Source organism: Emys orbicularis, chromosome 4 (genome assembly GCF_028017835.1).
Source record: "Emys orbicularis isolate rEmyOrb1 chromosome 4, rEmyOrb1.hap1, whole genome shotgun sequence".
NCBI classification, from domain to species: domain Eukaryota; kingdom Metazoa; phylum Chordata; order Testudines; family Emydidae; genus Emys; species Emys orbicularis.
The window spans coordinates 98,328,287-98,343,444 of NC_088686.1; positions in this window are offsets into that span (position 1 = coordinate 98,328,287).

The following is a 15,158-nucleotide window of genomic DNA, read 5'->3' on the forward strand; positions in this document are numbered from 1 at the left end:
TTAATAGACTATTTCAGCAAATGGCCTGAGGTGGTGTTTACATCGCAAATTTCTTCTGCTACAGTAATTAAGTTCCTCTCTTCAGTTTTTAGCTGGGAAGGTAACCCCAAAGAACTGGTTTCAGATAATGGTAGTCAATTTACTTCCCTGGAGTTTGAAACTTTTCTAGCAGAGAGGAACATTTTACACAGGAGGTCATCCCTATATTACCCTCAAGCCAATGGGGAAATCGAATGATTTAACAGAAGTTTGAAAGAGAGTTTGCAAACAGCTAAACTGGAAGGGCGATTGTGGATACCCTTCACTACTGATTTCTTGCAAGCATACCGTGCTACACGACATGCCACAACGCAAAGATCACCCGCAGAGTTACTTCATGGGAAACAGATGACTACTAAACTGAACATTGCTGGATTGTTAAAGGCATGACCTGATGCCCCACACAAGGATGATGTGAGAAAGACAGTTGAACAGAACCAAGCAAAGTGTAAGGCTTTCACAGACAAACGGCGGGGTGTTAAGGAACAAAAGTTTGAGTGTGGTTCCTTTGTTAGAATACGAAAACCTTTAATCTTACGCAAAGGGGACCATAAATTCACAGCTCCTCTTAAAATCATAGAGAAGAAGGGACCTTACACTTATCGACTTTCTGATGGGCGGGTATGGAATGCTTCTTATCTTGCACCTGCCTATGCACCAAGAGGCGATTGTGCCAACACCCAGTCTGCATTGGATGACTTCACTGTAGAACCAACACAACAAGACATTGCACTGGAACTGGGGCTTGAGAGACGGCCTGTCAGACTCAGACGACCACCTGCCTGGACTAAAGACTATGTTATGTAGTATCTACAGTGTTTTCAGTGTAATATTCCTGCCAACAGTATAGTGTCTTGTTTCATATTTGTTCCTGTGGTTAGAACAACAATGTTTATTTTAATTTGGAAAGTTTCTTAAGAGAGGAGGGAATGTGGTGTTTAGATGCTGCATGTGATTATTGGAACTGGGAGCACTGGCTGTTGGGAGTCTGAAAGGACAGGAAACAGGAAGGAGGGGGGAGGAGTTGAGGAGGCTGGGAGAGTTACAGAGTGTGCAGCTACAGCTTGGAAAAGAGACTTCCACTGTAAATAAAGTTCTGTTGAAGTTGTTAATACTTTGCTTGGTGGATACAACAGGTGGCTAGACTATGTCCATCGAAAGAGGCTGTGCAGCTGAGGTTCAAAATATTCTGCTTCAGTGCATTAAATCTTCAACCAGACTGACTGCCAAAGCTAAATGGAAGAGGCTTTCTATTAGGACATCTCAGCACGAGCTTTCTCCCTTGACATCACCACTTTCAGAAATATTGGACTATTTGCTAACCCTGGAACAATCTAGGCTTTCCATCAACTTCATAAAAATCCATCTAGCGACAATTTCTGCACATCACCCTCGTATTCAAGGTCATACTGTCTCTTCCCACCCTACAGTGGAAGATTCCTTGAGGGCCTTACTCATGTTTTTCCCCTGGTTCGAGACCCTCTTCAGTCTTGGGACCTCCCTATTGTATTAGTTGGGTTGATGGGTCCTTTGTACTCTTAGCAGCCTGTTCCCTATACCACCTATCTATTAAGATTACATTTTTAGTATTATCAGCTTGAAGGGAAGGGGAGAGTCAGGCCTTCATGGCAATCCCCCTTTATACAGTGTTGCATAAGGACAGGGTTACTATCAGGCTTCATCCCAAGTTTTTTCCCAAAGTTGTGTCAGAATTCCATATAAACCAATCCATTCACCTCCTGGTCTTCTTTCCCAAGCCTTACTCAACCCTTGGGAAAGTTACATATCACACACTTGATATAGTAACAGCTGTTATTCTCTTCTCTCGCAGTCCCTTCTAGTCCTACGATTCTATGATTCTATGATTTTACAAGATGCTTCCAGATCAGTTCTGCAGTCATTATTTAAGTAGGACTCTGAATACCCATCTCCAAGCAAAGAGGCAACTGCTTGTTAGTCACCAAGACTAACTGAATAATTTAGGTTAACGAAATCCACATGGACAATTACTCAAAGAATGGTTACTTACTGTACAGTAATTGTGAGTCTTTGAGACATGTTGCCCCCATGGATCCCCTGACCCACCCTCCTTCCCCACTACTATGAAGTCCTACTCCTCTGGGATTCGGTATTGATATGTGTGCACCAAGAGTGGAATCCACGGCCTAAGGTGGGGGGAGAGGTAGATACACTGGAGGGTAGGGATAGGGTCCAGAGTGACCTAGACAAATTGGAGAATTGGACCAAAAGAAATCTGATGAGGTTCAACAAGGACAAGTACAGAGTCCTGCACTTACAAAAGAAGAATCCCATGCACTGCTACAGGCTGGGGACCGACTGGCTAAGCAACAGTTCTGCAGAAAAGGACCTGGGGATTACAGTGGATGAGAAGCTGGATATGAGTTAGCAGTGTGCCCTTGTTGCCAAGAAGGCTAACGGCATTTTGGGCTGCATTAGTAGGAGCATTGCCAGCAGATCAAGGGAAATGATTATTCCCCTCTATTCGGCACTGGTGAGGCCACATCTGGAGTATTGCATCCAGTTCTGGGCCCCCCACTACAGAAACGATGTGGACAAATTGGAGAGAGTCCATGGAGGGCAACAAAAATGATCAGGGGGTTGGCATATGACTTACGAGGAGAGGCTGAGGGAACTGGGCTTGCTTAGTATGCAGAAGAGAAGAGTGAGGGGAGGGAGTTGATATCAGCCTTCAACCTGAAGGGGGGTTCCAAAGAGGATGGAGCTTGGCTGTTCTCAGTGGTGGCAGATGACAAAACGAGGAGCAATGGTCTCAAGTTGCAGTGGGGAAGGTCTAGGCTGGATATTAGGAAACACTATTTCCACTAGGAGGGTGGTGAAGCACTGGAATGGGTTACCTAGGGAGGTGGTAGAATCTCCAACCTTAGTGGCTTTTAAGGCCTAGCTTGACAAAGCTCTGGCTGGGATGATTTAATTGGTGTCAGTCCTGCTTTGAGCAGGGGGTTGGACTAGATGACCTCCTGAGGTCTCTTCTATGACTCTATGATCACATTTTGAACCACAGTTCTGCAGGGATAAGTAATCATTCTTTCCAGGCTGTCTATAGACTTCTCTGCATTGATACATGTAGTTCACATTTCTGAGGTTTTCGTCACAAACATAACAGCTAGCAATTTAATGAAAGCTGAGATTCTGGAATACATGAGAATAACTTCAGAGATTCACCAGGAGGCCTTGGAGGCTTTTTCCAAGACCAGGGAGACAGAAACTCTGTACCTTCATACCTAGGGCAGAATTACATAAGATTTCATGGTGATTTCTATAGCTCAGGTCTTGTCTACCGCCTCAAAATTGTACCACAGTTGTTTTGGTATAGCTATTCCCATGTGGGAATGAGAATAACCTATACCGATATAACTGCATCTACACAAGGGCGTTGTACCAATATAACTGTTTTGGTTAAAAAAAAAATCACCCTTGTAATCAAAATAGTTATAATGGTACAAAAACTCTAAAGGCCAGGCCTCTGTAGGGTTATGTCATAGAATTCCTTCCCCCCCAGTCCCAATTACATCTCCTCTTCTACCTTCTCCCACATGACCTTGAGAAAAGCACCATAAAAAGTTGAAAAGTATAATTTTAAATCAATGTTTCTACTGTAAGGTATTCATATATAAACACAGGGAAGGAGTCTTTCTTTAAAAGTTAATAATCTGACAGTGACTCTTTTTAAAATGTTAATTTTCCTGAGCCATAGACCTAGGCAGCTACATGTGAACACCCACTCTTTGTGTATTAAGCAAGACTAATGCATACAGAATGCCTGTTCATGCATGCACTGGCTTCACCAATCTGGAGAAATAAAAATCCAAATGTATTTTTTGGCAATTATAAAAACTGTCATATCAACTAAAATGAGAGCCAGCAGTTCTACTATCAAACATCTCCTGGAATCTATGTCAAAAATTGGTCAAGTCAGGCAATAGTGTAGCTTTTAAAATGCAAAATCTATTCTCTTAAGACAGAAAGTGAATGTATCATTTTAAATGGAAAAAAAAACTATTTAAAGTTCCTTTTAAAGTTTTAAGGAATAATTAAAACAGTCTTTTAGTAAGAGGCAATCAGTAGATAGTAGTTAATCCGTTCCACTTTTAGGTTAATGCCTAGCTTACATGTAACAAACATTGAACAAATACTGAGAATAAATAAAATCTTTTTTCATGTGCAACAGCAAACATTGTTGTAAATGTTAATGGTCCTAACTCATTATTGATATCTCTCAAATATCAGATGACATCAATACAAGAGATGTCAGATTCTGACATATGGACCTATTGAAAATACTTTTTAAAAATGGGTTAACACTGGCAGTTAAATAGAATGCAAGCTTTGTACTGAAAACAAACCTTTATCTGAAACAACTGACTGCAGATTGGCTAGATAGAAACTACGATGGAGGTATGTTTTATTGAAAAAGTTAAACTTTTTAAAGAATTCTGAGAGTGAACATTTTTCAAAGCTGTGTGCCATGCCATCTTTGTTATACTGCAGTTCAGTTTTTGATATTCTAAAAATGGAGATTTTGGAAAGAATATCTAAATTGCTATTTGAATTCAGCTCCAACTGAATAATGAAGGATGTTATTTCTTTAAAAAAAAAAAAATTTGTGGCAGTATAATTCCTTAGTATTCTGAACTGTTCTTTTCTGCCCTTCCCCCTTGCCCTATTAAAAAGAATTTGATTTAGCGATTAGAGTTCAGGCCTAGAATTAGGAGGCCTGGGTTTTAATTACAACTCTGACACAGAAATGCTGTATGACTGTAGGCACTTTTGATGTGCTGCTACCTTACTTTGGCATCTTCTGGCCTTCCCAGCGATTTTTGGCCTGCTTACTTTTTTGTGCTTTTTTGGTACACAGCTGTCTTTGGCTCGTGATCTTATATCTTTCATCTTTATGTCTCCTCCCTCCCACTAAAGACTCTCAAGGTTTTGTCACTCTCTCACTTCCTTCCCTGAAGCTTCCCTTGCTCCCTTCCCTCCTAAAGTCTTCTGTCTCATAGCCTTCACCCAATCTCTTCTCTCTTTCCTTAAAATCCCCCATTTACCCTGCTAAAATCCTCCAGTCTAGCTCTTCTTTCCTATTTCATCTTCCTTTTCTGTGCCTTCCAAAATGTCCTTTCCCACCATGGACAAACAAGTTCTTCTGTTTCCTGTCATCTTCCACCTAGCTTTCAGATTCTTGAAGGTGAGGAACTTTTGTTACCGGACTGCAGACCTGTAGCTAAGGGAAGGTATAAGGAAGAACTGTCCCCCACAAAACTTCTTTGCCTGCCCTGTAGAAATAAGATGTTTGTTCCAGATTTTTTTGCCCTCCAGTTTCTTAGTCTGAGTTTATCAGTCGTAATTCTGGTGACTCTGCTTCACTAGATGGAGGTCAAGCAATCCACCCCAACCAGACAAGACTAGCCTTGTACAATCTAGGAAAAGACAATGGTGGACCATTACAATTAATGAGAATACAATGAAACAACTTGAAACTGAAAAGAAAACCCTAGTCATGGAAAACTAAGAAAGGAGGAAATTTCCCCACCCTGAATAACCATGAATCACCATGCCAAGAGGAGGGAGAGGAAAAAAGAAAACCTTTATAAACAGTATCTTCCACCCGTATAAACTTTAAATTCCTTATCTTCAAGAAAGCTACTAAACTTGATATGGTAGATCCAGCATACAGAAAATTTACTAATTTTGTTATTTCAGTTTATTCATTTGCTCAATAACATTACTGAATTATGAATTTGATTATGATATTTTATAACTTCCTTTTTTAGGCACTACAACGAGTGCTTTGGTATCATCCTCACACATTGAATGAAAGGGGTACTGTTTAAATTATCCAGTTTGCTGTGAGAAATGAGTTGCCTCTGAGAGGAGAGCAAGCTATCATAAACTTCAAGACTTAGATCTTACTCTAAACAATTCATCAGGAATTTTCATGTACCTACTTAGGTATACTGCAGAACAAGATCCAAAATTCAAGGATGCTTTGAAAACCATTCCAAAAATGCAAAGTACACTTCTGCTGAAATTCAGAATGAAATCATTAATATTATGAAGAAGATTGTTTTGAAAGATATTGTTGAAGATACTCAGAAAAATGGTGACATCAAGCTCCTCTGCCTGAAATGTGACACTACAAGGGATGCTGCAAATGTACAAAATTTGTCCACTGTTTTCACTACTCTGTTGATGGCAAAGCCAAGAAGAGACTTATTGGAGTAGCCCAATTACATGGCCTCACTACCGAAGATATTACACAACAAATTTGAAAGACTTCCACGAACTGGGTTTTTACCCTCAAAATACTTTACGTTCTTGCTCTGAAGCTTCCGAAGTTTTATGTCAGGATGCTAAGGAGGTGTACAAATGCTTTTACAGGAAATGTTAAATAAGCAGATACCTTACATGCACTGCTTCACTCACCAGTTATGTCTGTTGCTTACTCGTATGTGAGAAGAACTCAACAATGGCAAATATGTTCTCAAATTTTAACTCTGTATTCAGATTTTTTGGCAAGCATGAAGTAAATGTGCTGTACAAAGGCCAGCACCTGCAAAGACTTACAGAAACAAGATAGACTGGTCACCTGAAAACCTTTGAAATACTCAGTAATTTGGAAGAGATTTTATGTTACACGGCGCTTACATGTTAAGAGCTATTCTTTTATATTTCTGCATCTCTGAAGTTTTTGAATGCTTGAATTTTTCATACTGAACAGTCACAAAATTTGCATCTTATTTGTTCTTATTTAATAAAAATAAAGTTTGAAAAAGGGTTCTCACTGAGTCTGCTTTTTTTCACTAAGTACGTGAGCCTCTGAAGGCAAGCACAACTGCCCCTCTTTCATGCAGTCTGCCCCCCTATTGCGTCGATGCCTAGCTACAGGCCACCTTACTTAGGGTGACCAGACAGCAAGTGTGAAAAATCGGGACAGGGGGTGGTGGGTAATAAAAGCCTATATAAGAAAAAGCCCCAAATATCGGGACTGTCCCTATAAAATCGGGACATCTGGTCACCCTAACCTTACTATACTGAGTCAGGCTCCTTTCCAAGCTCCTTAACTGCAATCTAACACACAGAATGCAAATCTGGAGGAGGATTCCAGGCAGGAAAAACAACAAATCTTGCCTGATAGTATGAGTGCTGGAATCAAGTTGCTCTGTGGTCAGTGAGCTATGTGTCTGTAGAAAGATGTTATTCTTTACCAAGGGTCTCAAGGAGTTGTTGTTCTTTTAAAATTCATCCTTCTCCTCACCTCATCGTTCATAATTTTGGTTATCCAGCTAACTTCTTCTATAACACCAAAACATGAATTCTCTGAGTTGTCTCTGTTTCCTTTTTGTGTCCAGCTCTCATATCTATACAGGGGGAGCTGACCATATGAAGAATTTCGGCAATTTAGTGCAGATATGCAGTTTTAATTTTGGACAACACAGAGGACTTTGGAAGTTTTTGAATACATATTTTTGCAAGTTCCATCAGTCTCTGGATTTCTTCATCACATCTTCCAACTTTTATTAGACACCCTAGGTAGGGGAAACTATTCACTTGTTCCACTACTTGTTACCTACTTTTTGTGTTACTGTGTTTACTGTGTTTTATACTTTTTGTCTTCATAACATAGATTGTCATTCCGTATTTCTTGCAAGCATTGTTCACAGCAATAACCATGTCCTGAAGTTCTTCCCTATTCAAATCAATGCAAACTAGGTTGTTGGCATATCTTAGTTGTTGATGTATATGACATTGACCTGTATGACCTGATTGATATCTTCTAAGCTTTCCCTCATTATACCTTTTATCTACATGTTATATAATTGGCAAGATCGGGCGCAACCTTGGTGGGCATGTTTCTTGATGCTGCAGTAGTCAGATAGTTCATAGTTCATTTGGATTGCTGCTCTCTGTTCCCAATACAGGGTTTCTATTAATTGTAGATCGTGGGGGTCAATATTACATTCTTCAAGAATATGTGTTATCTCATTATCTTGGATTTTATCACATGCTTTCTCAAAAGCCACAAAAGCACAAATAAATTTACCTTTGCACTTCTATTGCATGCTCATGCTCATGCATGCTCACATAAAGTCCTAAAGGTAAAGACTGCGTCCTCGTACCTGCTCCTGGGCAGAAACCAAACTGACTTCTGCTAATTCTTGTCTCAAAAATGAGCTGCATTAAAACTAAGGATGGCAGACTGTGCTCTGGAACCAACAGCACCCTGGAAAGATTGATGGAATATGGGAATGAACTTTCTGATGATCCTGAAGACATATACATGGAAAGAGGAGAAGCAAAGGCATTGCATATTACAATGTGGGAACTAGAAAGAGTGCTAAACATTATAAAAGCAATGGAAAATAGCTGTGGAGGATGGTGTTGTGGTTGAAATGTTACAATACCTGAATGAAGATTGAAAAGCTTATCTGTGAAAAGTTTTCAATGAGATATACACAGAAAAAGAACTTCCAGAGGACATTAAAAACACTGGTCTACAATTTTTGAGAAGTCGTCTGCTTCAGAGATAAAATGTGCTATTTATTATGTATTTTGATGTGCTGAATTCAAATATGACAATTAAAACAACTGATTGGCTACTGTTTCTAAGATATTTAAGTTTTTACATTTTATGTCTATGTATATTGTGTAGATAGTAGAGTTTTAATCATAAATTGTAAACCTAGGTCTTTTCATGTGTTTATGGTTGCTTTACATGATAATATTTCACCTGTCCTGTTTATGTAACACTTTAAAAATCAGCAAAAGGGTTATATAAATAAAATTTATTATGAAACAAAAGGCAAAAAACTATTATGTACATAGTTTAGTCCTATTCAGTGTCTACTCGGCGCTTCTTGGCTTGTCTCTTGTATTCATTAAATGGAGCCGTGCTCGTCGCTCACTGCTCCGCAGTTCGGTGGAAAAAAATCTAGATGAGAGTGCAAAAAATGTATCTTTAGTGACATGTTGCAACCAAGGCTTTTGTATGCCTTGAGGAGGTTTTCCACCAACAACCTGTAGTTGTCTGCCTTGTTTCCGAGAAAATTTATTGCCACTAACTGGAAGGCTTTCCATGCCGTCTTTTCCTTGCCACGCAGTGCATGGTCGAATGCATCATCTCGAAGAAGTTCACGAATCTGAGGACCAACAAAGACACCTTCCTTTATCTTAGCTTCACTTAACCTTGGAAATTTTCCACAGAGGTACTTGAAAGCTGCTTGTGTTTTGTCAATGGCCTTGACAAAGTTCTTCATCAGACCCAGCTTGATGTGTAAGGGTGGTAACAAAATCTTCCTTGATTCAACAAGTGGTGGATGCTGAACACTTTTCCTCCCAGGCTCCAATGACTGTCGGAGTGGCCAATCTTTCTTGATGTAGTGGGAATCTCTTGCACGACTATTCCATTCGCAGAGAAAACAGCAGTACTTTGTGTATCCAGTTTGCAGACCAAGCAAGAGAGCAACAACCTTCAAATTGCCACAAAGCTGCCACTGATGTTGGTCCTAGTTTATGCACCTCAAAAGTTGTTTCATGTTGTCATAGGTTTCCTTCATATGGACTGCATGACCAACTGGAATTGATGGCAAAACATGGCCATTATGCAGTAAAACAGCTTTAAGACTCGTCTTCGATGAATCAATGAACAGTCTCCACTCATCTGGATCGTCAACGATGTTGAGGGGTGCCATCACACCATCGATGTTGTTGCAGGCTACAAGATCACCTTCCATGAAGAAGAATGGGACAAGATCCTTTTGACGGTCACGGAACATGGAAACCCTAACATCACCTGCCAGGAGATTCCATTGCTGTAGTCTGGAGCCCAACAGCTCTGCCTTACTCTTGGGTAGTTCCAAATCCCTGACAAGGTCATTCAGTTCACCTTGTGTTATGAGGTCTGGTTCAGAGGAGGAGGATGGGAGAAAATGTGGGACCAGAAGTTTCATCCTCTTCCTCTTCCTCGTCTGACTCAAGTGAGAATGATTCTGGTGCATCAGGAACCGGCAGTCCTTCTCCGTGGGGTACTGGGCGTATAGCTGATGGAATATTTGGATAATGCACAGTCCACTTTTTCTTCTTTGACACACCTTTCCCAACTGGAGGCACCATGCAGAAGTAACAATTGCTGGTATGATCTGTTGGCTCTCTCCAAATCATTGGCACTGCAAAAGGCATAGATTTCCTTTTCCTGTTCAACCACTGGCGAAGATTTGTTGCACAAGTGTTGCAGTATATGTGTGGGGCCCACCTCTTGTCCTGATCTCCAATTTTGCAGCCAAAATAAAGGTGATAGGCTTTCTTAACCATAGTGGTTATACTGCGCTTTTGTGATGCAAAAGTCACTTCACCACAAACCTAGCAGAAGTTATCTGCACTGTTCACACAAGTACGAGGCATCTCTGCTCACTTTGGCTAAACAGAAATGTGTCCCTTTGCAAAATCAAACACTGACAAATAAGAGAGCACGACACTGTATGATTTCTAGAGCTGATATAGGGCAATTTGTTCAGCAGAGTGATGTAAACTTCGTTATGATTGTTTCATCCATGACTTCTAGGAATAACATGATGCAATTCATATCATGTATGACGCAATACCAGCTTCAGATTGCATCATTAATTGTTTTGCCTAAAAAGCAAGTACTGTCCAAACCCAGTCATAGATTTATTCATAGATCCAGTCAAAGATGTATTTTAGTCATTTCTGGTTTAAATTGAGATCCCTTCCCTTTATAACTCACTTATCCTCCACCATTCCCAAGTCAAGGGTCGTATATACTGACCCAATAGCATATCTTGAAAACTAGAGCCAATCAACAATTTTAAGCATCATTTTCGTTCTCAGTGACCCAGAATTAGTAAAGTTTGACTACATTTATTTCAGAAGCATTTTGGCTGTAGAGCAGTGAAATCAGTGTTTGTTCCTCTACCGAAGGTTAATAATGCTAGAGAATGTGAACAACATTGAACTGTAAGACTGACATGCCACACACTTAAAAGTTTTGCTGAAAATCATTGGCACATAGATATATCAACATCTTCAGACAAGTCTTTGGTAGCAATGACTAATTCATAAAGTGACTTTAAAAGTGGTCTTGGAGAAAGAGCTTCACTTTTTGGTTGTCAGCACCTCTAGGGCAATGAAGAGCAGAGAACAAAAGAAAATTGAACACCCCATGGTGTTGACTACTCGAAGGTGGCCTCCTGGCAGCCAATTTTTTTTGCCTGGAAAAATAATTAAACAAACAAAATTTGAACGTACCTTAATTACAAAATAGGCAGATTCAGTAGAACTTTTGAATTCAGGTTGCTTTTCAGGAAACTTTCTTGTAAAGGAATTTAAAATTAAGAAGAAAACTTATCTGCTACATATTCTATCTCTTCACCTGTATTAAAACACACTGTGGTAAATACTGGAAACAGAGTTCAGGGTATTCTCACAAATGTAACTGCCAATATCATTCTGACTTCTTTTACGTCACTAATAATTTTCCCTGTAAAACTGACTGTATTTGTGCAAGTTATTCTGGGTCTGGTAGCAACTGAACTGTATCTTACATTCTATTTTAACCAGATTACACAAAGTGGAGCTGCAAGAAGTATACTGTAACCATTTCATTTCCCTCCTTATAGCAGCGTGGTCGCTGGACGTGTACCCCACTTTTAAAATGTTTTTTTCACCTAAAAAATCCTTTAAGATCAGCAAGAATCATTTACAAATGGTTTTGTTACCCTGGTGCAGGCAAATACTACAGAAACATGAATGGTAAATCAACCCTTTTCATATTTCCATGCCACCTTGTTAATTTTGGTGACCTAACAGTTTTCATGTTGCTCTGTGTTATTTAGATTGTGATTGTGCTTCTGTATGCTCACTTTCTAATTATGGAGGATGATATGGTCTTTATCTGCCAACTATTTATAACAAACTGGTAATCGGATGCAAATACTAAAATCTGCTTGTATAGATAATTTAAGTAGCAATAATTTTGAAATATGGGTAAGCATATAATGAAAAATATAGTTTGGAAATTTGTTTTTCCATAATTTCTGGTAGTAAATCTTTTTTAAAGTGTCCATCGGGATTAGCAGTTACCTTCAGAAGCTCCCTAAGTGCATTTTTCACATGAGCATAAACAAGCAAGCAACAAGCTACTTTGGATTTTCGTCATTCCTATTGACTTTATGAAAATCTCATAGATAAGATTTATCTTGTATGTAAACCAGAATATAGTTGTATTGCAGTATGTATATCAATACATTCTTTAGTGCATTGGAAAAGGAATTAAAAAGAGAAATGTGGAAAAATAATAAATCAACATTTTAATTAAATTAATTTTAAGTACATTTAATTTAACTTAAATCTGTCTAATTTAAGCATTGGGCTTAATGGAAATATATTTTGTGTGCATGTATTTTGCAGATTAACTATAAATTTATATTTTCTGAATGTCAGAATTGCATATGCTGTAACATGAACAGTTCTGTTTGAATGCCAGAAAATATATATATTTGAACTATATTTCTGTCTATAGTCATACTGGATAGGAAAGAAAATGTACAATTATTTTTATACACATGCACATTATAAATGTATGTGTTGTCTTGTGGAATCATCGGCATGTATTTTAGGTTGTCCATTGAATAATTCTACTATGGGCTATGGTGGTTCTAACCTTGATAAACTGTGGCTATAACATATATATATATATATATATATATATATATATATATATATAGTTCAACAGGGCCATTGTGGGACTGTTGCTGGAGGACTGTTTTTGCCAGTGCAAATAATGCAGTGTCAACACTGGTATTTTGTCACCAGAAATATGGCATTAGACTTACATAAGAACATAAGAATGGCCATATTGGGTCAGACCAAAGGTCCATCTAGCCCAGTATCCTGTATTCTGATGGTGGCCAATGCCAGGAGCCCCAGAGGGAATGAACAGAATAGGTAATCATCAAGTGATCCTTTCCCTGTCACTTATTCCCAGCTTCTGGCAAACAGAGGCTAGGGACACCATCTCTGCCCATCCTGGCTAATAGCCATTGATCGACCTATCCTCCATGAATTTATCTAGTTCTTTTTTGAACCCTGTTATAGTCTTGGCCTTTACAACATCCTCTGGCAAAGAGTTCCACAGGTTGACTGTGCGTTGTGTGAAGAAATACTTCCTTTTGTTTGTTTTAAACTTGCTGCCTATTAATTTCATTTGGTGACCCCTAGTTCTTGTGTTATGAGACGGAGTAAAGAACACTTCCTTATTTACTTTCTTCACACCAATCATGATTTTATAGACCTCTATCATATCCCCCCTTAGTCGTCTCTTTTCCAAGCTGAAAAGTCCCAGTTTTATTAATCTCTCTTCATACGTAAACCATTCCATATCCCTAATCATTTTAGTTGCCCTTTTCAGAACCTTTTCCAATTCCAATATATCTTTTTTGTGATGGGACGACCACATCTGCACACAGTATTCAAGATGTGGGTGTACCATGCAGGGCTGGATTAATGCACGGGCTTTAGGGACTGCAGCCCAGGGCCTCAGGCTAAGGGGGGCTCCGCAGGCCCGCGGGCCAGGTGTGGCCCGCTGTTTCTTTTCATCCGGCATGCAGCAAGTCTCCATGCCGCAGGCCAGACACCAGTCCCCGAGCCTCGGCATCACCCCCCAGCACCTCACACCCTCACCTGTACCCCAACCCCCTGTCCCAGCCATGAGCCCTCTCCTGCACCCAGACTCCCACCCATAGCCTGCACCCCAAACCTCCTGCTGCACTCCAACCCCCTGTCCCATTCCTGGCCCCACTCCAGAGCCCACCCCCCCAGTTGGAGCTGCACCCCATCCGGCACCCCAATCCCCTGCCCCAGCCCTGAGCCCACTGCCCCACTCCAACCCCCCTTGGGGCCCCACAAAATCTAATAGCCCCAGGCCCACAGGAGAGTTAATCCAGCCCTGGTACCGGCAATATATTTTCTGTCTTATCTATCCCTTTCTTAATGATGCCAACATTCTGTTCGCTTTTTTAACTGCCGCTGCACATTGAGTGGATGTTTTCAGAGAACTATCTACAATGACTCCAAGATCTCTTTCTTGAATGGTAACATCTAATTCAGACCCCATCATTTTATATGTCTAATTGGGATTATGTTTTCCAATGTGCATTATTTTGCATTTATCAACATTGAATTTCATCTGCCATTTTGTTGCCCAGTCACCTAGTTCTTAGAGATCCTTTTGTAGGTCTTCTAAGTCTGCCTGGGACTTCTGTCATTCAGGGAGGTGGTTTTATTTTGGTGACAGAAAGTCTGGGTTTTGCTGGTAGGGATCAAATTTGGTTGTGAATGCATGCAAACCTGTGGTGACAAAAGACAACTTTTGCCAGCAAAACTTTGTAACATAGACGAGGCCTAAATAATGCTAAACTCTAGCCTAAATAATGTACAAACATAGACATGATCTAATTTATTTTTAATTGTTACTAGGATAAATGAAGTTTTTCATATCTAACTCTTTTTTAGAATGAAAAATTGAATATCTTGTCTCCAAGGTTCAATTAATCATTTGGGGCAAATTCTTGGGCTTCCTACAAACTGTAAAAATCCAAACATGCAGGTTTAGAACCCCAGGCTGTGAGGGCCCTAGCTCTGTGGCACTCCATTGTCACCAAGGGAAATGGGCAAAGCTGCAGCTAGCTAAATGTGGAAGTTCAGACCCCATTGGAAGTTCTATTCGAGCACCCAAAGCCTGTCATTGCCTGATTGGCTCACACCTGCTACTTAAGCCAGGAAGTGAGCTGGGTGGTCTGTCTGAGCATCTGTGCAGACTTCCTGCTGCTGCCATCTTCTGCCACATCAGACCCTGCTATTGCCTGCTTTCTGTAATCCTGATCTAACCCTTTTCTGATACCTGCTCCTTGTTCCTAGCTCCCACCTTGATCCTTCTCTGTGCCTGATCCTTAACTCTCTCTGCTTCCTGCCCTTGCACCTAGCTCCTGACCATCAGGTACCAAACCTGGATCTCACTTCTGACTCTGATTCATCCCTTGGCTCTGGCATTTGGTATCTGACTCCAA